This window comes from Lonchura striata, chromosome 4 (assembly GCF_050655825.1).
Source record: "Lonchura striata isolate lonStrDom1 chromosome 4, ASM5065582v1, whole genome shotgun sequence".
NCBI lineage: Eukaryota > Metazoa > Chordata > Aves > Passeriformes > Estrildidae > Lonchura > Lonchura striata.
The window spans coordinates 67,083,277-67,111,240 of record NC_140706.1 but is presented as its reverse complement, the minus strand read 5'-3'; the positions used below and the strand labels follow the sequence as shown (position 1 = coordinate 67,111,240).

Below are 27,964 nucleotides of genomic sequence, written 5' to 3'. Positions count from 1 at the left end.
ACTATCCAAACATGATATATCTGGGTCCAATAGTCCCTTGAAACTGTGTTTTCTCTAGTCAAGGCAATGGAGTTTGTAGATGGATAGAGGTGGTTATCTTGTGTTAGTCATGAGAGAGGCTATTCTGGCTGCTCCTTGTTTCTTTCTGCTTTCATGGGGTTTTTGCTTCTGTTACTGAGTTTAAATACAGTAAACAAGACCTGCATCTGCTGATGAGTTAAGAGCTTGCTGTCAGCATCCATTCTCCCAGCACAGTATCAGTACTTCAGATTTCAGTCACCTTATTCTCTCTGCTTTCAGAAATGGAATCCTGTATCCCTGAAAATGAGATGCAGTGGAAATTCTGTTGATCTTTCTTCCCAACCAAGATCATGCATTAACAGCATTCTGGCAGGAATAAGGTAAGAAATTTTGAGGAAAAACTCTGAGGTTCTTTGCTGTTGATTGTTCTCCTTCTCTTAATACAAACATTGTGATAGCAATTTCTGATAAGAAACAGTTTTTCTGAAGTCCATGTGTTCCAGGCTTAAGCAAAATGACAAAAATAAGGGCTCAAGATGAATAACAAGTGTTTAGCACAGCAGAGGAATGGTGATGGTCATGGTGGTGCTGTGCATTTGCTTCTAAGCCCAGCACAGATATTTTTCCCTGACACTTTTACTTTCAGCAGGATGCTGGGGATGGAAAACAAATATGAAATGTTTGGGGCAGCAGTTTATGCTGTGACTAATCTGTCTTCTGTGAAGCTAAAAATCCTACCTAAATTCTTCTACAGGGGAAGTGACAGATTTGTATTTTTCACTGCATGGCACATCACAAACCAGAAACGTGGTTAATAGCTGCTAATAAGCGCCTGAATTCGCCTCTTCAGGGAGCCTTCCCTTGGGAGAGCCTTTATAGTTAATCTGGTTAAATCTGGATGTTTCCTCTTCTTTTCTTATATTGTTTGTTCTCCTTTGAGGTAGTTACGGTTCATTTATGTCTAGTGAAGGGACAAGTGGTGTTTGCCAGAGCCGGCTGCAGGGGCTGATGGGCGCCCGTTTGCATGGGCCTCGTTACAAAGGCAGACCACATCCTGGCCAGGACAAAGTGCTGTCTGATCCACAGCCGGCACACACCAGTGCCTGCCTGGAGCCGTGCCAGGCTGTGGGCAGCCTTTGTGAGGAGGCACTGTGTTAGTCTGCATGGAAGTCGAAGGAAGGGATAAACCAACTAAATTAATCTTTCTTTCCATTCTCTGGCAGAGCTTCCACCAGTCAAAATATGCATGTGATTCACTACAGTATAAATTTTTCCTGTGCTTTTTGTTTGCTGTCATCTAGGAGAAAAGTGGTGTGTCATTCACTCAGCTGCTTCACTGGGAGCAGAACACATAGAAAATTAAAATACCCTGTCCTGGGTATCTTCTTGCAAAGATGTTCTTGCTTCAGCTGTAAGAGGTATCTTTGCAACCAGCTGATAAATACAACATGCTCATCATCTTCCATCTAACAAGTTTTAAACCTCCTATGCAGCTCAGGTTCCAGGATTTAAAACTTCCAGCTCTTGCTGAAATGGGTGGGTAAGCAGCTATGTCTAGCTCATATAACAGAAAACCTGAGCTTGTGGGGAAGAGGGCTAAGGTGCAGGACAAATACAAATTTTCTGCCAGTTAAGGACAGAAAAAGGAATTTACAAAGTGGGTTTGGTGACAGAGTTGGGGATATTACCCCATACTTCCTTGATTTTGGGTGTGTAAAAAAAAAAAATCAGAGGAACAAACTGTTTTTCTTTTCATTTAAACAGCACAATAAAATAGGAACTCTGTGGAATGATATGCAACTTAAGGTGATTTTTAAAATGAGTGCAGCTGCATAGGTTTGGGTTTTTTTGAGCCTTGCATCACATTTCTCCGTTGAGAGAATTATCATGTGGCTACAGGGTTTTAATAAACCTTTTTGCAGCTAAAATAAAATGTTGAGGTTTGATGGGAAAGCAGATTGAAGTGGAACATTGGTTACATCAGTAAATGTGCCTTATTCTCAATTGGCAGTGGTGAGTGTGAGTCAGTTTGTTTCAGCCTCTAAAAATACCATATGTCTTTATAATTCCAAACAAGTCCTTAAGATGGACAGAAGGAGTGTGCTTTTTTTTTTGCTTAAATATGGCTGCTGAATATCTCTGAAAACACAACAGCCCACATCCTGGTTCACCACTGCCATCCACCTCATCAAAAAGAGTGACCTCATAAAGGTATGAACCTCCAGTTCACCGTGGGGATGCTGGTCCTCTGCCTTATGTTTGCAGGTGCTAGAGAACAAAGTCAGTCCTGGCATAAACAGGTGAGTTTTCCATTCAAGCTGATGGGAGTTGTCCCCATCTGTGCCAAGAATAAACTCTTTTAAAATGCACTTGTGGGTGAATTCCTTACAGATTTTGTTTATCCAATTTTGTGTAAACATGTTGTGCTAAAACCTACTGTGTGAGCCCAGCTTTACCACATGATTCAGTACCAAACTATGTGAAATTAGCCCTTTTTCTTTGAATCTCATGGGTTTGACCTGAGAATAATTCTGAGGTTTTTATTTTACTTGAATCTCAAAGTTGAGCAAAATTAACGATTTTGTTTAAACTAACAAAAGTGCTTGGAGAAAATACCTATTTCCTAGAATAATTGTTGAGATCCTCATTTGCCTTTCAAAGTAGGCAAATACACTGAATGGGACACCTTTTCTCCACTGACTTCATTAAAATGTGTTCCTGGTCAAACTCTGAAAGGAAGTAGGTTTGTGTTTTATTTGGAACAGACCAACCATTCACTGTTGGGACTCAAATCCATTTGTCTTTAAATCTAGGACACCATTTGCTGATATATATTCTGGTAGCCATCATGTATCTATTTCTCTGCTTGACTGATCTGCCCTAAAGCTGTGAAACCTCTTTCACAATAAGAAGTCTTTTTTGAGTCCTAGAAGAAAAAAACTCATCAAATCCCAAAACACACACCTTTTGGTCTAGAACTAACTTCATTTCTTCCACATTTTTACAAAATACATTTTATATATTTTGTCCAAAATCTATTAATAACTTCAGCTTTCTGTATTCCAGCTGTAGTTTTTAAATTTTTGCCCTTAGTTTTCTTTTCTGCTTTTATGACTGTGAGCGGATAACTGGAAATATTTGATGCACCTGTTGAATTGCACAGAGGGACTGCCAGAAGCATAATATAGAGAGAATTCCTTATCTATCTGTAGAGAATTATGGAACATTGTACCCATTTTTGTTAGTACAGCTATATTTGAGCACAAATCATTGAGACAAGAACTGAACTTAAAGAAACCAAACTAAAGACAAGGGCTGTTTCTAGTGAGTGAGAGCTGTGAAAATAAGCTGAGAGAATTTAGAGTTCATTTACAATACTCCTCGTGCTAAAAACATTTCTTCCTACATTGAACATTTTGTGTCCTGGATAGTCCCATATCAGGCTGGCCATATTTATTTTGAGATGTGTGGTATTCATAATCAGATGCATAAAATTTGATTTTCCTCTTACAATGTAAACTTCCAGTACAGTCTCAGAGAAATTTGATAATGGGTTTACTTTTGCCCTAACCACAAACCTTTGTGTAGGTGTTATGTTCAGCTTAGATGGAGGGTGTGGGAGCATCTGGAAGAAAAAGTGCAAAAAATATTTCTGTGAATATGTTGCAGCTCAATTATGCCATTTCTAGTCCTTCAGAATGCTCAAGTAGCACCAGTGTTTTTCTAGTGGTATAGCACCAGTAAGAACAGGTGCCATAGAAAGGGTTGTAGTGCTCTGTGCCAGCTCTTTGCTCTTCTCTGATTGCAGTGTTTGTCCCATGCAACCTGCGACATTATTATTACCTTCTTTTCAGCTTTGTACTGAAATTTCAGTACTTGGATATTGTCATGGGGTGTCAGATACTTATCGGATACTTGAGACCAGATAGGACACATGAGGGGTTACAGCACTGAAAATGAATCTCTTTCCTGCCCAGTTCTGTAGGTTGGCCTTTTCAGGATGGTGTCAGCTTTTTTTTTGGTTGTGGTAAGGTTGGTTTTGTTTCGTTTTAATTAGGAACATGGATATAGGAAGTACTCAAGCTTTACTGGAATTGTATGTGAGGGAACAAGCTATTGTCACTGTTTGTGGGAGGAATCTGCTCAATAAACCAATATATAGGTCCCTATGCCAGCTGATAGCACCCTTGTTAAAGCCTGTTACTATAGGCCTGTCTTTCCTCCTGCTCTTGTAACTTGAAAAACTCTAAAGCCATCACTCTTTATTTATCTGGGTTTAGAGAGAATGGGAAAAGCTGTTTCAAATCCCCAGGAAACGAGCTGAACAAAGGGTGTGATCTGCTAGGTCAGTCCAATGTCTTATCTCCTCTCCTGGCCACTCCCAGCCTTTGGCCTTTATCAGTGCTTCAGGCCAGTGGGATCACTTGCCCAGGTATCTTCCCAGATGGGAGATACAATGAGGGGCTGGGTGTTTCTTTGGCTAAAAAACCCTGTTGCTTTATACCTTGAAGCATGATTGCTTTTTGTAGCATTGGCTTTGTTTATTTAGCAACAAATGTGGCTTGCACCCAAGGCCTTATTCCAAATGTTTTCCTTGATGTGCTGGATACTTGACAGCAAACATGCAAAAGGAGCCCTGAAGATGTGACTTGGAAACAGAATTAACTTCCCTGCAGTAGTTGCCTGAAGGGAGTAACAGCTAACAGCACAGGATCTGCTTAGAGTACAACTTATCCTTGGGAGCAGCAGGGAGCATGGAACTTTTTTGTGATTTAGGTAGACTCGGTTCTCAGTGCTGGACACATCTCATTTTGCCTTTAAAAAAAAAAATCCATTATCTTCTCTGCCTATTTCAGGTTTGATTCATAGTGTGCCTTGTAACTGGCAGGCTCCTCAACACTTCCAGTGATAGAAATTAATATGTGGTGGTGAGATATGCTAACGGGCATAAGGATTTCTATTTTTAGAGAGTGTGAATGTCTGCATGTAGAAGGCTTGTCCATGGCTTTTGGAAGCATGGTAGAGGATAGTGTTCCTGGATTACATGCTCTAGGAATCCTTGCAGGGCTTGGTCTGGCTCAGACAGGATTCCAGAGACTCCACTCCTTCCAAGAGTCTCTGGAGAGTGTAAATCAGAGAGACAGCACAAGCATCCCTACCAAGAATGAAGTGTGTGCACTGGTGCAGAGCGAAGGTAAGATCATGACCTTTCCCTCTCTGTCCTTTTCCAGGCAGCAAAAGCATTTTCTCCCTGTGTTCCAGGCAAAAGACAGAACATGCTAGATGATTTTCCATAGTTTTATTCTCAGGAGAGTCTTGTTAAGTGTCTGTGATGTGTTTTTTTTTTTTTAGTAATGTAGTTGTTCTGGAACCTTGTTTGTACATTTCTGGTTTACACTCAAAGTTGCTCAGTGCAGAATGAATAAAATAGAGACCTTCAAGAATCTGTCCTCCTCTGGGCTTCTCTTTAGAGATCTTCCAAGCTTTTTTTAAAAGAGTTGTCAAGTTCCACCTTCTCCTTGGGTTAATTTTGAATCTGTTTAACAGGGATAATGATTCTTTGTGATCAGAGGACTGGCCTGGGTGACACCTCAGTTTAACCATGGAAAAAGCCTCCAGAGGGAAAGGTGCTTCGCTCAGCTGCTGCACATGGTAACAGACTTGAGCAGATGCAGATGCTGAGCACAGATGGCAGAATTCCCTCCCATCCAAGGGGTCTACATGGCTGCTTTGCTTCAGCCACTTAAAGGCTGTTTTCAGTGCTCAGATAGGACTTAAGTACTGCAGTTCTTGCTGGCACACCGTTGAGGAGGGTTATGTATGAATATTTAAGAAGTGCCAAGAGGCAGTAACTTTTGCTTTGATGGTTCTGGTGGGTTTATTTTTGTCTTATGGGATCTTTCTTGCTGTGATGAGAATTGATGGAACTTTGGCTTCAAAGTCATGGTAGCATATTTGAAGTGTTTCTATGCTGCTTTTTTTTTTCTTTCCCTATCTTCATTTAATGTGTCATCACAACAAGCTTTTAGTGAGGCACTAATTAAAGATTGCTATTTGATTACTTCAGTCACTGGTTTCTTCCTTGTGGATTTGGAGCTAAGGAATGAATTTCTCCATGTTATACTCTGATGCATCTTGCAGAGGCACCTTTATAGTGTTTTAAATAGGGATGCTCCTACAAACTCCTGCTTGCTTTAAGATACTTCAGAGGCTGAGTTCAGCCATCAGAAAACCCCCTTGAATTGTTTTCCAGCTTCTAATTGTTGTGCCCCTACAAACCTGGCAGCACTGAGATGTCCAACTTTATCCCACCTCACTGATTCCATCATGTAGCCTGTGTGGTGGGGGGGGCAGTGCTGGGGAAATCACGAGCTGTGTTAAGCAGGCAGCCTTGCAAAACTCTTGGTTTGTAGTTTCCTCCCTTCAGTAGCAGTAAAATGCTGCTGCCTCACATACCAGGGATACCTGTCTATCCACTTAGAGCAACCAGATAGTGTGCTTTATGGGTACAAAGGTCAACTGGACAGGTTCATGAAAGAGAAATTAATTGAGGGTGACTAAATAGATAAAAAGGAGTCTGGCACAGGAAGTCTCTGATCCTCAAATGGTTGGCTGCTGGGAGACTGCCAGAAGGTATCGTGTGTGCTCACCCAGTTCTGCTCCTTCTGAGAGATCTGCTCTCTCCACTATTGGGGGACAGGCTGTTGGGATGGGCGATTTGTTCTGAGACAGCATGATAGCTCTTAGGTTTTCATACATAACTTGCTTCTCCACAAGGGAAAGTATTACACCATGAGGACCTGTTTTAAACAGCTATGACCTTGTTACTGGAAGGATTAAGATGTAAATCTGAAGACATGCACTTTATTTTGGAAGCCTGCTCTCTTTCAAACCTAAAAGTATCAAAAGCTTCACCTGCCTTTGGGGCTCCTATTCTCTCTGGTGTGGTGAAATGATAAAATTTACATAGGTAAACTGGCAAAATGCCTAATTTGAAAGTAAAAAATATTTGTCCTTAATTCTTACTGTCATTGCCATGATCAGGACTAGCCTAACTGTTGCAATCCAGGCCTAGCTCCTGGCTGGACAGATCCTGTAGGAAGCTGCTGGTGTCATCTTCCAAGAGTGCCATGGTTGTGTGTGTTGAACCCGTAGGTGCAGCCTAAAGCCAGGGAGGTTGTGTAGGTTTCCACAGGCTCACCAAGACACCGCAGCGGCCCCAGGGCCCTGGTTAAATGTTAACAGCCCGCTGCCAGCAGTGTCTGCAGGGCAGTGAGCAGGTACTAGTGGCTGCAAGTTCAGCATGCTCTAATTGGCAACACTAACCTGCCTTGGCATGCTCTCAGGTGTCTGTTTCACCTCGTTACGGCTTGCTTCAGGACTCCTGCATGTTCCCTGTATTTTTGTTCTCTGAAGTGTATTGGGGGTAATTTTGCAGGCTTAACTCTCTCTGACTGTGAATTCTCCTTTATTGTTTTAAAATATTTTGAGGAGGATATGTTGTTTGCTTTTGCCCTTAAAAGTCTGTCTTACACGAGCCTTACATTTGGAGGCATTTGTAGCTGGTTTAATTATTCCTGTGCCGGTTGCTGTGACTCGGAAGTGGAAATGCCCAGTGAGCTCATACTAACTTTTTGAAATCCTGGCACGTTAATGCTCTACCTACTTATGTGCTAAATAAGCATAGTAACTAAGTAACTGAGTAAGCTGTGCCTGAGCGGGCATCCTGCCAGGGGTAGGAGCGGGCACTGTTAGTGGCTGCTCGATTGGTGGCGAGCGAGGCATTTCTGATAGAGAGAGGGTTTTCTCTCCGAGGTAATGAAGACTGCAACAAAGTCAGCAGATGTGGCTGCTGGGCTGGCAGCACCCAGGTAGGAGCAGGAGCTGTAGGACACCTGAGGGTTTACTCCATCTGCCTCCCTACCTGCCAGCTGTGCTGCTGGATGAGCCCGGGTGTTCACAGGCACTGTGCTGGTGCTGAGTGCTTCACTTCTTGGGACTTTTTGCCAGGTTGCCTTTCTGCTGCTGCTTCTGCACCATTCAGATTTCCATGTTAGATTAGGGACTATCCCATTGGGCAATTGGATTTAATGGAGCTGAACTTCGCTGTGACAGTTGTTCTTGTGGTCTGCTGCTACCTTGCTGTGGAGTCTTGTGTCATTGCTAACTTTAGGGCTGGGAGCCACAGAGCATTGTACCAGTGCCCTGGTGGCCAGTTCCCAGTCAGAACTGGGCAGAATTTGTGCACAAGAGAATCTGCACAAAACTGCTTTGAAGGTGTCAGAAGAATTTGTTTCTCACCTGTTTCCACCTAAACTGGACATTTCATAAAGGCCTCATGTATGTGTTTGAAAGGGTTACTGTGTCAGAATTAAATCATCTTGAGGGAAATTTATCCAGCTACAGTGCCTTTACACACCTCTCAAATCCTGTTTAACCTCCTAAATAGTTATGTCATGCCTTGGCCTTGTGTGCTGGGGAGAGTTTCACCCGGTGTGAACAGGTCTAAAGGAACGTGTGTGATCCTGTGAAGTAGGTAACACATAGGGGTGACTTAATCCCCTGCTGAAATACAGCCATAGCAAACACCTTTTCACTTCCAAGAGGAAATGAAGAGCAAGATCCAAATATCCACTTGAAGACTGAAGACTTGCTTTTAGCAAGGGAACTAGAATGACAGAAATAGCATTCCAGCCAGGATACCTGCTGCTGTAGAGTAGTATCTCTGTCCTTGGGTTTCCTCCTCGGCAGGACATGTTACATTTCTCTGGCTTGCGTGAGAAGCCTGGGACTACTTCAAGATGGTGGAGTTGCTCAGAAGGAGAGTTATGTACCACTACATTTCCTGTTCAAATGCGTTGCCGCCTGGTATTGACTGACAAGGAGAATGAAGGGAATTTTTTAGAAAGGCTGGAAATGAGCCTTAAACAGCTGCTTTCCAGATTGTAGAGAAAACAACTAATTTTTTTAAAATTTTTATTTTTTAATCTTCTCAAAAACATGTGTTTGCCCACGGACATTGCACTGTGTAGCACCTTAATGTGCCAGAGGTTTCTGAGGTGTAAGTGAAGAAAGCAACTTGGTGTGGGAGCTGCCTCAGCAGGAGCTCATGCAAAAAGCAAGGGTTAAAAATTGCCCAGGGAAAGCTGGAGGCCACAAGAATAAGCTCATGTGGTTATCCCAGAAGGAAACTTCCAACCCTTATGGTTGGACTGAAACAAAAAATATTTTTGTCACTTTTCTCTCTGGTTCCCTGTGGGACTATGGAAGCTGTGGAAGGGCTGAATAAGGCGAGAGAGATGATCTTGTTAAGTGCTCTAGCTCATTGGGTTGTACCTTTAGTGTGGTGTTGTATCACCTTGAGTTTTTGGGTGAGGGACTTTGTTTTTTTTGGTTACTTGCAAAGGCCCTGTCTTGAAAACAGCTGTCTGCAGGACAATGGAATACTAAGCATGGCAGGCTTGGAAATAGAAAGGAGTCTTTTGAACCAAAAAGTGAAAATCCTGAGATCTATGCAAGTGGAGTGGAGAAATGTGAAAATGCTAGGAGGTCAGATCAATCTATGACACAGTCCTGCATAAAATATATGTATTTTTTCTTTTCCTGTTTTTTTTTTTTTCTTTTTAATTTAAAAAGATTTAAAACTTTAATAGTTGCTGAAGTGAGTTTGCTGTTGTGGTTTTGGATTTTTTTGGTTTTTCATAGGCAGCAGAAGAAATGAAAAGCATTAACAGCTTTGCAAGGTCACTGGGACCTGAGCAGAATTATTAACTGGTTCTCTCTCTGTCAGGCACTCTGTATTCACTGTATCACAAGCTTGAAGCCAGACCTTATTTTTCTAAGCAAAAAATGGTCCTTTTGTTGCTGTTTTTCCCCTAGTGTCATCTCTCATGGTTGCCAGGGAAACCAGTGTGTATCCTTTCAGCATAGGTTATTGGGCCTCAGGAAGGAAGTGCTCCAGTGCTGGCCTGCTATTTTTATAGAACCGTTACATAATACAATCTATTAAAGCTTCCTCTCGGAGTTTTATGGCACAAAGGGGAAATTAAGTTTGATGACTCCTAAATGTTTGATGGAGGATGTCAGGTGACTTCTGGATTGTTTTGTGCTCGCCGCATAGCAACAATATTTCTGTGTGCAATTCAAGAAGAACAAATATACATTAGTGCCCTGGGCAATATTTGCCTGCATGCAGATCACCAGAGGAAATTGAATTCTAAGCAGAGCAAGTACAAACAGTGTAAAAGTGCAGGGTGCTATCAGCTAGGGAGAGTGAGACGGCAGAGTAGTTGATGTTTTGACAGCATAAGGAAAAGAGGCTTAGAGGAAAATATTATTTCCTTTTCCATATTCTATTGTACTGCACAGAAATTGGGAGGTGCTCAATCCATTGGCAATCACCATATACATCTGCAACATGCATATTGTAGTAGCTCTTTACTGACACTGATTTCTCAGGATTTAGTGCTGGGAGAGAATGGGGATTGAAGATTTGGCATCACAAGCCATGGTTATCTTCAAGTAAGAGAAAACTGTGTGGAGTCAGTGGTGTTGGTTATACATGAAACTTGAACAGCTCCCATGTATATTCCCCTCCTAAGTATGTTTCACATGCACACTGGCTGTTCAAGGATATGTATAAAAATGAGCATTCCTGGGTTTAATACCTGGCCAGGAAGAAATCTCTGCTCAGAGACTGAGGGTTCAAAATTCCTTCAGCTCCTTCTTGTGAAGGTCAGGTTAACTATGTGTCTAGCCTGAGCCATAGCTCCAAGTGAAAAGCTTTAGCATGCAGATGAGTTGCTGTGAAACAACATTTTACTGCACAGCACTTGCTCCAGGGGAACTGTCCACGTGTTTGCACTTGGCCTACACCAAATATGAGATAATTCTAGCCAGATTAGGCATCAATGTCTGTTCTTTGTCTAATGCACGTAGAAATGTATGATTTTCATAAGTTTTTTAGTTGCCAGTATGACAACTGTGTTATACCTCAGCCCAAATTTAACATGGATCTGCAGTTTCTAATATGGATGACACTCAATCAGAGGTAGCTTTGTGCTGAGTACTCAGTGCTGTCCTTTGAAAGAAGGAAATAATGGGACTGTGAGTGGCAAGGTTGCAGGCTTTTTGGAAAGAACAGAAAAAAATCCTTCTAAAAACCTGAAGTGTGGGGTGCTAAACTGCCTCCTGATCTTTACTGCTTGTGAAAGAAAGATGTCATTTCCTCTTGAAACTGAAAGCTGCCAAAAGAATATAACTTAATTTCTATACAAGCATAAATCCTATTAGAGCTGAGAATTGCAATTCAAACACTTGCATTTACAAAGGCAGCTTCCATGATATTGTGCACTGCATTGGAGAGAGATTCATTGCTGTTTTCAACTGTCCCTGCTTATTTTGAAGATGACACTGCTCTTCCAAAACAGCAGGGAGCAAGGGAAGAATTTTCAGCAGCTTGTAACCCTTTGCAAGTAACAGAAAACCTTCAGTGTCTGTAAATTCTGTGCCACACCATTCAGGGAGGACATCTGAGATGATCCCTGCTGGGGGAATCACTTGGTGTGACTAGGTGAAAACAAAAGGGAAAGTTACAGAAACTCTTGGTCTTGGTGCTTTGCTCCTGAGAAATAACAGGAGTTCGATTGATAACATAAAAAGAACAAAAAAAGTGCTGAATTTTTGACCAGGAGGTTATATAGGACTCAGAGGATGCAAGATTTTACATGTCCCAAAGGAGAGCTGGAGGAGGAACCAGAGCTCATTACAGTTTTCCTAGGCTCCAGTCAGCATGTGTGCTGCAACACTGTTGTAAATCCATGGCCATGAGTTAACGTGAAGATTAGAGCTTGCTAGGAATTTTCCAAGAAAACAATTTTTTCATCAAAACTTTTCATGGAAACTTTTTCCTTTGGATGAAACTTTTGCGTGGAAAAATTTCTGTGATCTGGCACAGAGTTCCTGTAGAAAGCCAGAGCAGAGAGCTCAGAATAGCCAATACCCCGGAGGGTAGAGCTTTTCCTGGGAATGTGGGAGATGTGCCTGCCAAACATGAGGTCTTGATTCTCAGGTTCCTGTTCCTTCACTGTTATAAGCTCTGACTACTGGGCTTTTGGCTGTCCTGTGTGGATGCCTCTTTTTCAAAGGAGGGTGTTGGAGGGTGTCTCCCACTCTGTCTTCTCTTTTGTGTCCTGGTGCAGAAGAATTAGTTATTGTAATCCTAAAAATGTTAGCAGGACAAGAAACAAGCTTCCCATCCGGTCCTAATGATGCATTTTCACATGTTCCCACCATATGCACTTTCTACTGTCCTGTGGCATGTTTGTAGGCTGTGGGTCAGGCAGGATTAAATCTGCCCTGTCTTGATCACTCAGACTGGTGGCCTGGCTGGAGAAGGTGAGTGGTTACCCTTCTACATCACTGTTTGGACTGCCTCTGCACTGGGAACTGGTCTCTTACCAGGAGCATTTCTTAGCCAGCTTCAGCCTGGAACAGACACTTAAAATAGGTCTCCAGATACTCACCTAATCTCAGCTTTGACAGCTTTTCTAGAGCCTGAGCTAGGTGACTAGCTTAGCTCCACCAGCTGATAGTTTGTCTTGATCCTTTTAATTAATCCTTAATTTAAATCAAGTGGAACAATTTTAGGAGAAGATGCTGAAGTACCTTTCTAGCCTTGCAGGTATGACCTTCCGAGGGCAGACAGGAGACCAATTTGAATCCTCTCTGATCTGGACAGAGAGGACATAGCAAATAATGTTCTCTTCAGTTAATTGCTGTTTTCCCACTCCTTCCCCCAGAGTCACGTCTCTGATTTGAGACAACTTGTTAAAACTACAACTAACTTGCAAAAGTTTGGTATTGATGAAAAAGTCCGAAGGAAACTGAACTAATGAGCATAAGTATCTTAATGCTCCTGGTTTTGTGCTGTCCAGAATGAAATGTCTTCCCAGTGAAGAGGGAGTGAAATAGCAAAGGAGACTGGAGAAGATACTTCCTGTGTTTGCTTTGAAAACAGTGATGTATAAAAATCCTTGTTTGTTTTCAGAAGGAACCTCTGGAGGAAAACAACTGTGGGCAAGAACGTGCAAAACGTAGAGCTAGAATTATCTGACTTTGTCCTGTCAAATGTTAAGCCAAACAGGAAGGTTTATTTTTCTCCCTTCTTTTTTTTTTTTGGCAACTACTTCCCCAAGCTTCCTATGGGGTGGAAATGGGCAATAAATAGCAGGGTATCTAATGGCATCATTCCAGGCCTCCCAGCTACTGGCATTGGCAAGGAAATGGCTCTCCTTTTGCTTCCTTCTTATTTTTAGAGCGCTGAGTTTTCAGGGGGTGGAGGGAGGGTCTGCTATTATCAGTGAGAGTCAAACCACAGTGGCTGCTCTCTCTGCCCTGCCAAACTGGAGGAAGTTGGGCTCGTATAATTCACACTGCCAGCGGTTTTGCCTTGCAAGCAATACTTCCTTTAAATCTAAAATATATTCACAGGCACGCAAAGCTGAACCCTCTTGTTCCTGTAGGACCCCTGCTTTAAACATGTTCACATTTTTGTCTTCTGGCCTCTCATTTTCCTCCCCCACTACGCTGCCACTTCTTCAAGTTTAAAAATGCTCACTGGAGAGATGAATTGCAAACAGAACCAATGTTGCTCTTGGAAAAGTTGCTCAAAGAACAAGCCCTGGAGAACAACAGGCTGCAAAAACAGTCTTCTCTGTGATTTGATGACTTCCATATAAAAATGATCTTCTCCAAAATTCTATTTTGAGCTTGGTGTATTTAAAGTTGCCTTTTTTTTTTTTTTAAGAATTGTCAGTCATGCAAACTGTGGAAAATACAACTAGGTTTATTAAAAATAAAAGGGATTTGTTTGTCATGAGGTGACAAAAGGAACCAAAAATACCAAAGGCTGTTTCCAAGTTTCTGGAAGTAAAGCGTTTTCTGCTGTGAAATTTTAGACACTATTCTTAGTTTTTGCACAAGGGTGCTTGATTTTCATTTTAAATTCGTAAGCCGGCTTAAATAATTCAGAATTCATTCATACATGATAGGCTTATGTATGATAAGCTTATATTTCTATTTGGCTGTGGAGCAGAGCTTTAAAGTAGAGAAGCTCAGCTTGGTTTTGATTTTGACATGAACATTTTTAACACCCCTATTTTTATGAACTTCACATGAGAACATTTTTTTTGCACTTTGTTGCATATCTTGGACTTAAAGCAATCATAGCTGGAAGCTTTGATCTGCAGCAAGTCCCCTGAGTCGCTCCTTCCCCAAAGAGGACTCAGGTATACCAAATTCCTTCCAAAAGCTTTTCCAAGGTTATCACCTGGCTGCTGGTCTCAGGGAAGGGTCTAGCATACATCTTGTAGTAGGGGATGCTGTGGAGATACCCTGGTCTGGAATGTATTCTTCCAGGTTGTATGCAAATACAGGCTCTGCAATTTCTCCTAGCAGAGAGAAGACTGATTCTCAGGCTAGATTTGTAACTTTACTTGAAGCCTTGAGGCACAAAGCAAGGAATGATACTTGATACCAGAGGAATGGTAAGGGAAAACCAGAGGAGAAATATCTGCTTGGACATGTTCAAATTCTGTTGGTCCAGGTTGCACCATGGAGTTTAATCATGGTAGGGATCTTTCAAATGTGGCCTTGGTGGTTTCTGAAGAAAAAATTCATAGTCATGAAGATGTCTCCAGGTGGTTTGCTAAGTCTGTGCTAACTGATCTAGCCCCTTGGGCATGTGTAAATCTGGGATTTGGCAAGACCTTAGCTGAAGCACAGTATTTTCCAATCACATGGTTCTAGGATAATGGTTCCGTAATCCACAGTACCTTGTCATTTCCTGTAGTTCCTGATGCAAAGACTGAGGAAGACCCCAGGACTGGCCAGCCTTGGAAAATTGTGGTGCTGAATTGACAGTGCAAGTTTGTTTTCACTTGTGCTTTGTGTAGTAATGTGAGAATGTAGACCTTAACCAGTGAATTTTATATAATTTGCACTTGACCTCCCACAGAGGTTCAGTTTGAACCTGAACACAGAGACATTTCTACTTTTGTGTTGTGATACTTTTGTACAAGCCTATACATTCTACTCAGTGTGAGGTTATTTTAGTTTTTATTTTTTAGGTTTTTTTGCCAGATAAAAGTATTCTCAGCTATGAACAAGTAGGAATATTGCCACAAAACAGTGATTTATTACTATTATTTTTGTTTTGATGACAAAACAAAGACTCCTCAAACATATTAAAGAACCTTGGTTAGCATGTTTATCTGGAGACCACTGAGTTTGGGCTGTAAAAAGTCTCTTGCCCAAGTGCCACTATGATTTCTGGAAGAATGAAATGTGATTACTCTGTCATTTCACTAAAATACTCCTATGTGTGCAGTTTTCTTGGTTGATTTATGTTCCAAGAGGACCTCTTCTCCAAGCAGTTTGATGCTGTGAGTAGGTAAGCATGATAAATGCATCATACACTTGCTTTACATTCAACTTACAATACTCTACTCTTTAGAATGTATTAGAGACAGGATTTAATAGTCTTCTTTCCTTAATTCTCATTCATATCCACTCTGTAATAGTCTTTTGGAAAATCTAAATTGATTTTTATTACACAGTTTGCAAGTATCCATAGTGAAATATTCCTTCTATCAAAGGCTCATTTATGATGCCAAGTTTCTTATAATAATGAGATTTATTTGCCATATCTTTAAAGGTTTAAGGGCTCCTCCCCCCTTCCTTTTGTCCCTGAGAGTCCTGGTGTACTGGTATAAGGCATGATGTTTCCTGAGTGATAACATTAAATGTCTTATCCTCCTGGTGTGTTGGACTAGGAATTGTGATAGAGAAACCCTTTTGGAAGTACCTAATAAATCTCTTATTGCTGAGATAAGGAGACTTGGGCTAAACTAGGTTTAGGGATAAAATGTATTTTTGATATCTGTGGACCATTCTCAAATGTGGTGCAATTTGTTAAGTGATTACCTGGCTAATTTTTTGCCAAACATGAGATATGTGTTTTTCAGTATAGATTAATAAAATGTGGTCTTACATAGGAACATGCAGCTTTTTGTAGAATATTGATAAATACAAGGATAAAGTACAACATATATGGGGCTTGACTGTGGCTGCTGAGATAAGTAATCTCTATACAGTAAGCACTTTAATGACCTTCAGGGTGAAAATATTTACTGTTTCAAAACAAAGCAAGGAAAATTATTTATGATTTTTCTACCCATTGGGATGACCTGAGCATATTCCATAAAACAGTATTTTACAGAACATATAACTTGGCATGCCACTGTTAAATCTCTTTTAAATGTATATTTTTTTTTGCCTTCTATAAAAACTGTATAAACTGCTTTATGTGTATCCATCACAGGCAATAGTTCAGTTCAGATATCTACCACAGGTATCATTTGGTGCTCTAACAGGCACAGTGAGACTTTGAGGGAAGTACTGTGGAAGATGATTTATTTTCACATAATTTAATGCCACAGTCCTTATCTTTCCTTAGAAACAGGGCCTGGATTTTCTCCAAGTGGAAATTTTCTACTAAAAGGTGAGACTTAAACTGTGGTTAAGGAAGCAGCAGAGGAAAGAACATAAAAATAATGTGGCCAAATCCTCAGTGATGTAGCTCCATTAGAGCTGGTGGAATTTGACCACTGAGAATTTGTCCCATTAAGTCCCAGCCCAGCAAGTGTTTGCTATGAAGATCCCATCCTGCTGTGAAGTTGCTGGGCCAACACATTTGGCTACCTCCAACACTCAGCTGCAATTTGGGGTATCTTGGAAATTAATCTATGAAAAAGAATAGGGATCCATGAAATTGGGATCCATGTTAGGGAGTAGACACAGAACAGTTTCTTGCTCTGATTTTTATTATCTTATTCCATTTTCAGTTTGGTAGTTTTGACAGAGATTTGTAGGCTGGGATTGTGAGCAAAATGGAGGTAAAAGCTGCACTGAGGAGATCAGACAAATCTTAGTTTAAACTCTTAAAACTTGCAGATTCTGATTTGCACAGTTTTCAACAGTTATGTTTGAAAACTACCAGATACTAAAGGACATTTCTGTCCCCTGAAGAAGCACAAATATCTTCTGGTAGACAAGTCTGACTGGCAATTACTGTGTTTACATCCTATATATATATATATATATGTATGTATTCTCCTTCTTTAAAAGTGGAACTACTCTAAGATCTGGAAATTCCTGTGTGCAGCATCTTTGTGTGAATTTTTCTTCTCTTTCCCTATCTTAAAAAACAAAGACAACATTTGGGTGTGTCCAGAGATCTCAGTGACCTGAAAACAGAACAGATTTATGCTGCTGTGATTTATTTGAAGCCTTGTCATCTGCCTTTAGTTTTGCAGTGAGATGCTAATCTCCTCAGATTTTGTGTACTGTTAGTACATGTAAAAAGCTGTCCAAAATGTTGGTATCAGCACTGCTCCCTGACATTTACAATGAAAGTTTCAAAACATATTTGCACTAGTTTAGAATAAGTTTTACAAATTTATTTCAACCTTTGCAAATAATACTATGTAAAAAAGCCCAGGATAAATATTTAGTATTTTGATTCTTGGGTGTGAGCAGTAGAATGTGAACTGAGTGTGTAATAATAAGTCAGAAGGCAGAAGTCCTGTGAGTTGAGAGGGATTTTTCCTGCGAGGCTGGTTGGTTAATTTGGTCAAAAATCTGTGGGATGGGAGAAATAAAACTTTCTGATGAAATGAAAAACTTAAATGAAAACTTTCCACTTGGGTTGAATTTCTAGCCTGTCTTCAAAAAACACTAAAACTTACTGAACTGAGGAAAGGGCTTAGTTGCCAAAACCAAACAAAATTTAACTCTGCATGTAAACTGGAAACTCCGATTAAATTGGAAATTGTTCATTTTCCTAAAATGCTTTTGTGTGGGTTGGGAAGTGGGGGTATAATTTCCTGACCAGCTCTAACACAGGCTTGCACTGCTGCTGCTTTTTATACTTGCAGGCAGCCGGAACTGGTGACTAAGGTTTCACTAATAGTGCAAATTCTATGAGCTGGTTGTTTGTGAGCATGTAATTGACCTTTGCTGGCAAAGTGATGTGGAGATAAGGAAAGGGAAAGGATAGATTTCAAGTCTCTTCTCCAGCTCAGAGGAACACACACCAGTGCTGCCTCTTGTTTTAGAAATCCTTTCAGCGCCATTTGTAGTAATTATTTCAGTAGCTCATAAGGCAATTTCATGTCCAGAAGTGCCTGCTGCATTGCACAGGTAGCAGCACAAAGTCATTCAGCAAACATCTTCAGTACTGAGGAGGCTCCTTGTCTGCAGTGATATTAGCAAACATACAGTTTTACACAGACAAGTTGTGTCCCTAATTCCTTACTATCCATGGACTCAAAGCAGGCTTTTCCTGAGCAGCCTTCAGGAGATGAATCAAAGAAAAATATGGAGCAAACCAAATTTCTTGCTGCCCACCTCATTATTTGTGTATTCTTAGGAAGTGGAATTTCTTCCCAAGTATGAATTTATCAATGAAAAATGGGGAGAAAGAATTGAGGCAAGTTTTTCAGTCCAATTAGGGATATGGGTGTATGCACATTAGGTTCTGAACCTAAATTTCCACCTTAATTTGCACCACCCTAAATTGGGTGTTATTGAATTTGTGGGGGGAAAAAAGATCTTACTTGAATGCTAGCAATCACTGACAATTTCTATGTAACTCCTGACTTTGTCCAGTGACTTGGTGTAGCTGAATGACACCAGGGTTAAGTGTAAAGCTGCCAAGCACAGCAGTTGCAGCTGTGCTTTGAAGGGTGGTGGCTTCCAGTTTGGTAGATGTCGCTGGGACTGAGAAATGCTGATGTTTACAAAGGGGAGGGGAACTAAAGTTTAGTCAGGGGAGGGGAGGAAAACCTCTGCTGCAGCCATTTGTTACTATAAATACTCCAAATCCTTCTCCACTGTGGAGCAGCCAAAGACCCAGTTCTGCCTTCCCATAGAGTTCTTTGTAAATGCTCCATCCATGCCAGCATCCACAGCGGCTCTAGTGGCTGAGGGAAGTGTGTGTGTGTGTGTGTGTTACTGCCACGTGGCAGCATTGGTATTGTTTCATATCCCGATCTGGCTCTTTTTTGTTCAGTTCTGGTCTAGGTTTTTTCGGCAATAGGTCCTGAAGCCAGTGTGTGTTGTACAAGAGCACAGTTGGTTTTCCTTCCATAGCAGCAAAGATCCAAGCATCTCTTTGGAGTGAGAAGAAGGAAGGACAATCCTGCAGTGCTGAATGTCCTTTGCCTGTGTTGAAGTCAGCAGTGGTGGTGCCCTCCTTGTGCTCATAGGGCTGTGCCCAGAGAGTGTTTTCATTTCAGTGTGGCAAAGGTAGGAAGTGAGAACAGGCTGTTTTTCTCATTGTGTTTATTCAGCCGTCTCTCGTTTCTGAAGACCGGGTTCAGGAGCAAGGTACCGCACAGTCAGCTTCTCAACTTGCTGATGCTTGCACTCGCCTTCCCCTGTGACTCATTCCAAACACATCTTGTTCATTCAGGAGGGTAATTTTCTATTTCCACTTTGGTGCACTTCTCCTCCTCCTCCTCTGCCCCCTCCTTCCAGATCTAAAATGTCCTGTCAGCTGCTGTTTATCTGATGGTTCAAATGTCCATGCTTGGTTTCTTTTTCCCCGTCGCTACGGTTTCTCCTTCCGTTCCAAAGGCTGTTTTAGTTGTCATTTCTATTTCCCTGTCAGCAGCATTCTACATCGTCTCTGGCTTGGGCAGTCTGTCTACATCATTTTCTTTAGAGGTGTTTTTGTGCTAAATGAGTGCCTCCTAGGAAGCCCAATGTAGCATAGCATAATTAAGTGACAATATATGAGGTGCCAGTCCTTTACCAGGCAGTTAATGACTGGCTGGAAGATTTACAGGCATGAGGTAGAGTCAGAGGAAATTTAGCACTCCAGCCTGCAGTTAAATGATAGGTAGAGAACATTTGAATGTTCCTATTTCCCAAAGAAATACTACTTTAATCTTTGCTAGTGGTCAACATGTTTATTTCTATGTTAAATTTAACAAATCCAAATTTCTTCAATTTAAATTCCAAGCTTATCAAGTTTGGGAGATGTTACACAAAAACATTGCCCTTTGGAAAGAGTGTCCTGGGTTGTCTTGATGAGGTGGAGAGTGGCAGCAGGCTTGATTTTAATTCCATATCTTCCACTAATTATGTGGCTACATCTGGGAAGATTTTACTTGGGGTTCTCACTGTTTCCCCTCTTCATTACTTTAATTGTCATTTACTGTACACCCATGATCTTCCCAAAATAGCCACTCTATTCTTTATCTCTTGTGCCTACAAGCTCTGCCTTAGTAGTGTGCTCTGGAGGCCGTGCCTCCTGCTTCATGATCTGTGTACTGATACAAATGGAAGGAAGATTGTTCCCTTACCCCTGCCTCTGTCATCTTCAGATTCCACCTTTTTCTGGCCACAAGTCGTTGCTCCAGCTCCCTGGCAATCCTTCACAGCTTGCAGAAGTGAAGCACAGGGATGTCAAAAATATGCTTTGTTATTTTTAAGTGTTTAGATACACTGTAGATGGATAGATGTATCCCATTCCTCATTTACCCCTTCCCCAGCCCACATGGAAAGAAATGCAAAGTTTATTTACCTTGGTTTGGATCTGAGATGTTTCCAGTGGGTTTTATATTTTTGAGCATATTAAATATGAGTTTTCAAGGTCAGGATGTTTCGCTAGCAGGGCTTCTGGAAAGTGCAGGCATGTGGCACATAGAACACAGGCTGAGTGATATCTGTTCACATACATCTCTTTAAAGATGAAGGGAAAAATCCACTATCTTTGGATCAATGTCTGCAAGATTGTTTCAGGATAGGGTACCAAATCCTTCTAAATTTTTCCCCCCCTCTAGCTCCCTTATGTTTCTACTCATTACTTGCTTTTCTTCTATTTTTTTTTTTCCTCCTTCCTTCCTCCCTCTTTTTGGTAGCAGATTACTGTGGCCACTAAGAGGTACTGTTGATACAGCTCTAGTTACCACAGTTTAGTTGCTGAAATAGAGATCTTTTTGTGTACTATTTGCATATTTGAGCTGCTCTTTCATTGTATCCTTTTACTGGTAGTTGTTTTTGGTTTTTGTTTTACTGCATTTTTGTTTTAAATTAGTAGGCTGCTGACATGAGTTTAAATATTCACTTTATGCCATTCAGCTTCATGCCCATGCACAAGGCAGGTGAACACCAACACGGCTCCAGTTTTCCTTCCTTTACTTCTGAGTGACAGTTTTTGGAGTTTTGCAGAACATGTTTGCCTCAAGGGCTGCATTTGTTCTAGCAGTGAGGTGAGCACTCCTGATGTTGGGTTTTCCTGCTTCCCCCAGCTGTGAAACTTCACCCTTAAGAAGGTTTTGTGAGATATGCCTGGCTTCTTGGTGCACCTGTGAGGGTTCCCCTAAACTGGCTGAGTAAAAAAATTATTAAACTAATTTGTTATTAAATTTGCCATAAGGAGTATATTAAATATATCTTGGTGGTGCTTGTGCTGAGCACACTCTAGAAGTGTCTGGAGAGCATTTCCTTGGTTTTGGCTCATCTTCACTCTTTTCTATCTGTGAAGTGGTCCACTCAAAATCATGCTTGTTAAATTTCTGGCATTTTATATTGAGGAGTATTATTTTTGTCTTCAAGTTTTCTCTGTGAGTTCCATGTAAAAAGGAAAAAAAGCCATAATCCACATGAACATCTTCAGGAAATAATTCTGCTATGGGAAGAAGTTGGGATATTTTCCAAAAGATAAAATCAAAGGTGTTCATAAAAGTTTAGTAAACAGAGTTTTAGAAGGAAGTATTTTCAGGTTTCAAGTATCATTAACCTCCTATTGAAACATACTCCAGATCTGAATACATGCTGGTGTTTAGATGTCAAGGTGTCCAATGCCAAAGTGTCTTGCAGATTTCAGTTTTGGATGCTTCAGGAACCTCCTTTTCCCCTCCCCTTCTCTCATCTAATGTTTGTGGGTGCCTATTTAAATAGAATTTTGTACTCTCAGCTCTTGAACAAAAGATAAATTGCTGTGAACCTCTGCTTTCTCCCAAGTTCAACCTCTTTCTCCCACCAGCATATCCTGTGCCTTTTGCAGTTCCTTTTCCACCTCACACTTTTGATTCCTTTATTTAGCATCAATCTACCTGCATTAATTTTGAGGATGTCCTTTGTCGTAATGGAATTTTTCCTTGACTTAACTGCGTGATCATGAACAGCATCTGAACCTCCAGGGGAGTCAGACACTCAAAGGAAGTGTGTCTAAATGCATGTCAATTTATTTGCCAAGCGTGCACACGTGTATATCGCTGCCCTCTCCTGCATGGAACAGGTACTGCTCCAGGATGTGCCTCAGGCCATTTTAGGGGGAGAAGAAGAGCTGTGTCAGCCTCCAGCTGAAGGAAAAGGGTCTTGTGACTTTAGCCTGGGAGATGTTCCTGCGAAGCACAGGGTGCCTCTGGTGAGCACTTTAGAGACAGCATGGCCAGATCTGAAATCCAGAGAAATTCAATGCATATTGCCACAAAATTAAGAGTCTCTTGAGCAGCCCTCATTTCTAGTTGCAGCTGAAAAGGGCATTCAGGAATCTGAGTGCTCTTTGTTACTTTCTGGAAAATTTGCTATTTATTGCCATATGTCTATAGGACATTGTTGAAACTGACTGAGTCATGGTGCCTGGAAATGTCAGGAGGCATACTGAGTAGCAACAGAAAGTCAGGGGTAATCACAGCAGAAGCAGAAATTCTGTTTTAGTTCTGAGGCTATGAACACAACAGCTGTGTGGGAGCCACAGGGCAGGGAGCTCCTAGAAGGCAGTGCCAAGTGGGGGCCAGATGGTGTGAGGGAATGGTAAAATGTGTGAAATCATCTGCCTGTAGGTTATGAATTCAAGTGCAGTTCAGGATGTTAAGCTGGGTAAAATTTATGGTTGTCTGCAGCCCCTTTGGTACAGAGTGTTTTGCAAATTGGTTTGGGAATGAAGGTGGACTTTTTTAAAAAAAGAAGCAAAAAAAAAAAAAAGAATAAAGGCTGGGGAAAGATGTTGTCTTGATTTACTAGCACAACTATCATCTTGCATCCTTTGATTCCTTTGTCAAAAGCTTCATTCAAGAGTGAAATATATGAGCTGGGACATTTTTAGCATAGAGTGTGATCTTTCCCTTCTTTAAGGCTGGAATGTGGGAAATGGATATAATTAGGCTCCTAAAATTGAGACAAGCTCTTGGTCAGAGAATGAATCAGAGTGGTTTGGGTTGGAAGGGATCTTAAGGGTCATCTGGTTCCAACCCTCTGTCATGGGCAGGGACACATTCTGCCTAGACCCGGTTGTTTAATGCCCCATCCCACCTTGCCTTGGTCTATTTTATACTGTGTGAAATGAAAGTTTTTCTTGCCTAGAAACAGATGGATATTCATAAATGAGAGTTGAGGCTGGAAGAAAGTTGTGGTGTTAGCAACTGACTCTTGATTACAGGGGCTGTCTCTCCAAAGGCTGTATTCCCAGAACAAGGAGGAGAAAACAACATTAACACATTAACAACAGAATGAGATGGGAAATGTCACTTTGAGTGGTTTATATCCTGAGTGTGGATTCATTGGGATGGTAAGAGAGAAGGGGTCATTGACACCTTTCTTCTTCTCAGCTGAGCTTTAGCAGGTTCCCATTTTGCAGATTCTGGATGGTATTAGGGTGTGTTGGAGGAGTGCAATGCTCTTCTGGGGTCACTCTGCAGAGCTGGAGGCAGCCACCAGGGTAAAATGCCATGTGGAGGTTCAATCTCCATGGTCACATTTGGGCTGAATCCCTACATGGGCAGAATATGTAAGGTGTCCTTGGTTTTAATCTGTATCCTCTGAATTGGAAGAATGGATGGAAGGATCAAGGATTTGGGATGATGAGGGCACATTTGAAGTAGGTTTAATAGAGTAAGCCATTGCCAAATGGCTTGTCCTGTCCAAGGCTGACAGATAAGAGGTAGGAGGGTGATGGTTCAAAATGGAAGGATGACAAAAATGTGGCAAAATGAACAACTTGCCTTAATCACTTTTAACTACAAAAACAGTCCTTTGTGATTCTTGTAAACATCTGCCATAAAATTTGCATCTACTCTGAGAGCCAGATGTTGAGGTTTGTAATTACAAACAATGAGATTGAGCAGCATGTTCTGTATCCTAAGTACCCTGCTAACCAAACCTTACTTGTGTGTTCATCAATTGTCTATGACTTTTTAAAATTTTTAATTTTTTCTTGGTTGTTATTATTTTTATTTCTTACTTTGTGCTTGCTTTTCACATTTTTGAACTCAATATATCTAAACCAAATATTTTTTTTATCTGTCAGAGTTCTGCATCTAAAGTTTTGAGGCAGTGATGAGGACAAATTTAAGAAACAAAAATTAATTGTTGATTATTTTGACACATTGTAAACTCCAAGCTTTCTTATTTTTCAGCTCAGACTTTTCAGTTGATGTGAGAGGATGGACTTGAAATATTTTTAGCTTGGCCCCACAGATTAGTCCAGGCATTTCAATGGTGCTTTTATACATTTTGTTAATATGGTCAGCTAATGGAAGTGAAGCAACTTAGATGAGTAACTTCTAATCTCTGGAAGGTGATTAAGCATGACCAACTTGTAAATTAATAAGATGACATGAAATCTGATAAACAGTGTGTTTGGTGTCACAATATTTTGGGAAATTTTATTATGGAGATAATATAAAGTGGTTCTTAGTCATATGTGTCTACTGTGGGAATTCAGCATTGGTATGGAAAAATAATGTGTTTGATTGTCTTTCACTTCTTGTTATCGTTTCCATGGCTATCAATTGGAAAATACTTTTGCAAGGTGGGTAATTCTGTGTGAGGGACAGCTGCAGAGAATCTAGGTGTGCCAAACAAATAATCAAGAGTTCTTTGAAGAGACATTAGGGAGGAGAAGAGATAAGCAGAAATAACTTTTCATACCAGCTGACACAAATCTTTGTGCTGATCAGAACCCACAGAATAGGAAATCACACTGAGTTACTTAAAAGCAAGATTCCAGCTTCTCATGTTGCTGCCCATTGTATACCACTTATACATGTACCTGTATACTGAACTAGTATTTCCACATATTCTGATTTGGTTTTTAAGAGGTAACTTTCTCAGCCTTTGGGGGCTTCATGTTTGATTCTATAGAAGTGTAACGTGATTTCTGTAATTGAGAAGGTGTGTACAGTAAGTCTTGTATGACAAAATGTAGTTGCATTTTGTACTTGGGAGGATAACAACAATTTCCTCCCAATGATGGGGCTTCAATTTCTGACACATCAGCAAGTCAAATCAAAAAAGCTGAACTACAAATAATCTTAAGAGAACTGAACAACATGTCTAAGGCTCTGAATGTAGAAATAGCAGACAGAGGCATAACCCCTCCTATTATGCTTGGGCCTTTGGAAACAGAACGTGCCAGAAATATTGCCTGCCTTTGTTTTTTGGCATGGCTAATAAATCGCGCCAGTCAACTGGATGTTCCTTTGGAAAGTTACAGTAAATAATGGGTTTGGACATAAGCCAATGTTTCCTTCCGTGAGGCAAATCTTAAAAGGTACACAAAGACTGTGTTGGGCTATTCTCAGTTTCCTTGTGGACGCAGTCTTCTCCCAAGTGGGGGAGCCACAAGAGGGCAATGGGTCTTTTACACATGTGGGATGTAGCAAACCCCCCAGCCCAGCTAATTCCCTTAGACAATGGTAGAAAATTATATTAAAAAAAAAAAAAAACAAAACCAAAACAACAAACCAACAACAAAAAAAAGCCCCCCCCCAAAAAAAACAAAAAACCAAAAAAACAGTTGGGTGAAAGCAGAGAGGCATAACCTGCAAGAGCTGTTCTCAGTTCTGCAGACTTGCTCATAGAGATGTGTGCTTAGTGCTTTTAGGAAAGTGCTTTTACTTAGTGCTTTTAGGAAAGTTATTTGTGTTTACAGCCCACTTCCTAAGTAAAGAAGTTTTAATTCTTCTATGTAGCTCCTGTGCTAGATTTATTACCAAGCTTACTGCATAATTGGCACTTGGAGTGTTTCTGGATGTACTCAGATCCAGATGAGAACTACTTACCTAGCTGCTCAATTCCATTGGTATATCCCTCTTCTTCTTTTCTCCCCACCCCTTTTATTTTTTCCCCTTTTGCTTTAAGGTGTGAACAAAGTGTCTTGAAAAAGTTTGAAACATAGATTCTGAAGTTTGATTTATGATTATCCAGGAAAAATTATTCGAGTATTGAAGAAGCATACAGGCATTTCATAATTCAGTACTTCCTACCAAAGTAATATTTTCCCTTTCTATATGTCCACTGTATTAGATGAATAGAGGCAAACACAATGAGATACATTGGTGGGCAAGAGTAGAAATTTGGAATCTGATTAAATTACATGAATTTCCTTTGGCTGCAAAGGTTGAACAGCTTGTTATTGCCAAAGATGGAGGCAGTGTGAACATTTAAAGGAGATGTGAGTATGGGATAGCTCTGATGCTTCTGCTGTTTCCTTCCTTGTCCATAGCAAGTGCTGGTATGGGCCAATGACTTTTTCACATGTGCACATATGTGCAACACACAAAAAGGAAGATAAATTCTTCCCTTACCCACTTCTAGTAGGTTCTAGAAATGACAGGGTGGTAACACATCTGTGGGACTGCTGGCAGGGCAGTAACTGAGCAGCACTGTTGTGGAAACACAGTCTTCAGAGAATCTTTATCAATTCTTAGGACTCATGAGTTGCTAATTTTGGAAAACTTTCAGTGGAGCTCTTAACATCTCCTCTGAACTTTGGTTTTACCTATTAGTAATGACTTTCAGAAGTTAGCTTGAGTGAGAAAACAAAACCTTGCCATCTCCTGACCAGGACTATGGCAATATGAGAAAGGGCTCTGCTCTGCTGGCTGGTGCAAAGTGAATGTGCTGGAAAACTCACTGCAAGAGCTGCATGTCCATTTAGATAAAAACATATTTGTTAGAAACATGGAGCCTGCTCTGGTGGGTCCCAACCTTCCTGTGTTTACAGATGTGTAGAAAAATCATTAAAAGTTGTGGAAGCATGCATAGGAGTCTTTTGGTTATTGAGGTGGAAAGAAATATTTCTGTAGCTTTCAATGACCTTGTGAGTCAAGCCTCACTCTATCATTTAAAAAAAAAGTAGGAAGGAAGTGAGCTTTCTTGAATTTCAGGTTCTTTTTTAAATGAGTCAGCACAGTCTAATCTATACTGTGATTAAGTGCCTCTAGCCAGGAGGTTTAGAGAAGAAACAAACACAGTTTTGTTAGTCCCACTCCTCCATCCCGTGGTGCCTTTTCTGTGCTGGCTGTTCCTGCTGGCCTGGCCGACGTGTGCCCATGCACAGCGAGAGGCACACGCACCCTTGCACACGCACGCCCGGCCCGCACCCTCCGTGTGCAACAGAGCCTGCTGCCTGGCCTTGTCAGAACTTGAGAGCTCCCTAAAGATCATATTCTTTGTTGTCATAATACTGGGGAAATAGTAGGGGATACTGCATTGTAAATATAGCTGAAGCCCTGGGGAATAGGAGCCTTTCTTAAGGGCCTGAAGCGATGGCAGAGCATAATTCCCATAAGTAAATGGGGACATAATTTCTAAATGCTGACTGGATTTCTGCCTGTGCTGTGGCACTCCAACCTGCTAGACAATTATTATACTAAGGGATTATCTTTTAACAGAGCACAGTTATCTTCTGTTTGTTTTTCTTATTTTGCTATTCATATAAGCCAAGGGAAATGCAAAGTGTTTTAATTGGTCATGGGTCTTTCTACTGAATAAGCCTCAGCTTTATTTAGAAAGGTTTTGTGCATTACATTCACTTGACAGCTGAGGGGAAGGTTGAAGGTGAGGAGAGAATTTGACAGGTCTGTTT

General features: G+C 40.9%; 1 long non-coding RNA gene across 17 annotated transcripts in view; it reads left to right on the top strand.

Moving 5' to 3' along the window:
- Positions 1-27,964, top strand: part of LOC144246137 (uncharacterized) — a 207,838-nt gene that overhangs the window by 26,458 nt on the left and 153,416 nt on the right. For 11 of the 17 annotated variants that reach the window (XR_014955237.1, XR_014955230.1, XR_014955241.1 and 8 more), the window contains one exon: positions 301-27,964. This exon is cut by the window's right edge and continues 74,513 nt beyond it. This is a non-coding gene — a long non-coding RNA (uncharacterized LOC144246137). The remainder of the gene's footprint in view (positions 1-300) is intronic. The other 6 variants (XR_014955238.1, XR_014955244.1, XR_014955243.1 and 3 more) reach the window with 4 other exon arrangements.